Source organism: Pinus tabuliformis, chromosome 4_1, assembly GCF_031772625.1.
Source record: "Pinus tabuliformis cultivar Carrire ecotype Pingquan chromosome 4_1, CPIR1, whole genome shotgun sequence".
Classification (NCBI taxonomy): Eukaryota; Viridiplantae; Streptophyta; class Pinopsida; order Pinales; family Pinaceae; genus Pinus; species Pinus tabuliformis.
Window position 1 is genome coordinate 363,208,277 of NC_142303.1, and position 1,898 is coordinate 363,210,174.

Below are 1,898 nucleotides of genomic sequence, written 5' to 3' on the forward strand. Positions count from 1 at the left end.
ATCTGTATCCAAGCTCATAAGAGATGACGTGGCTGGTTTACGTGAAAGGGCATATGCTACCACGTTGTTCTTGCCTTTGACATAATTAATGTCAAAGTCATATGCTTGGATCTTACTAATCCACTTATGCTGCCTCTCCTATAGCTGCTTCTGATCCAAAAACAACTTGAGGGTATTGTGATCAGTCCTCACCCTGAACCTGTTGCCTACCAAATACTGCAGGTACTTAGCCAATGCATGCATGATGGCCAGCATCTCCTTGTCATATATGGATTACAACCTCTCGTGCGGAAGGAGCTTCTAGCTCTCAAATGCTATAGGGTGACTTCCCTACATCAATACTGTGCCGATCCCCTCTCCTGATGCATCACACTCCAAAACAAATGGCTACATGAAATCTGGCAATGCAAGCAACTCCTAGATAGCCCGCTCAATCTCATCCCGATAGGCCTTGGGGTGCCTATAGGGGTTGGTAATCACGGCCTGTATGCCCTGCTCAAGCTCGATGGTGTGCTCAAACCCCCAATTTGGTGGAGGTCCTGGTGGAATCTCCCCAAACACTATGTCATACCGATCAAGGATAGACTGTATCTCTCGGTGTACCTTCTACCCTGTAGTTCCTACCTCTGATGCACCCAACTCCACTGCCCACTCTATGTCTCCCTTTCGGAAGAATACCTCCATCCAATGAGCCGAGACAGTTTGAGGTGGATATGTGTGTTATCCCCGTATCTTCTCATGCCTCCCTATCTTCTCATCATCCCACTCCATCTCCAGGGTCTTCCAATTTGTCGTGGCCTTCCCTAGAGTAATAAGCCCCTGAACACCCAATATCATGTTGGTGTCCATAATATCGACCACGAAAAAGTGGTCAGTCAATGTGTAGGTGCCCATCGTCACTGAAAGTTCTAGAACATAACGAGCACACGTCATGGTCTGATCTCCTGGGACCAAGACTGAAAACCCATCAAAGCTCTTTGTCTGTATACCTCTTCGCTCAACCATCTGGGCATCAATGAAGTTGTGGGTTTCCCCACTATCAACCAAAACTGATACACGCTAACCACGTACTGTCCCTTGTACCTGTAGCGTCAGATACTTGGGAACTCCCCGCAACGTTGCAAGGGCCCCTCCGGTGGGTGCAAAAGATGCTACACCTGCTTCTGCTGGTGGAGGTGGCAAAGGTCCCTGTATGGCATGGCTATCTCCTGCCTCCACATCCTCCTTGTCATCCTTTTCTCCACTGCTCTCGGAGAAGACCTCAATAAAATGTGCTTTACTAGCAGCACATCTATGTTCTAGTGCCCATGGCTCCTAACAAGTGAAGCACAATCGCTTCTTCTTTAGCTCCCTCATGGCATCACCATCAAGCTGTACTCATCCTAGATTCCCCTTTAGAGATGGAATCCTCACATCCTTCCCCTTAGACTAGAAAGTCTGTCTCTGGGGGTAAGGTGTCTGGGTCCTGGGTAAGACATCTTGAAAGTCCTGGGTCCTGCTGATAGCGTCCTAGAGCGTAGCTGGTCTAGTGGATTGGACTAGACCCCGAAGTGGCTCTACTAACCCCTCAACATACATATAGACCCTTTGTGCCATGGAGAGGTCTGGCACCATCATGGAGACCCTCAAGAAATCTGCAATGTAGGTCTCTGGGATCCCTGTCTGTTTGAGCCTCGTCGACTCAACGAAATGCTGCTCTGGATCCCTCTGATCAAATCAATCCATTAGTATCCCGGTAAACTCGGCATATGACATCACTGTGGAGTGCCCCAATGTAACCATCCCATGAAACCACCAATCCTGGGCCTTGCTATCCAAATGCAATGTTGCCACCTTGATGGCCTCTGCCTCCAACATCTAGTTAAGCTGGAAATAAATGTCCAGCTTCTCCACCCAAG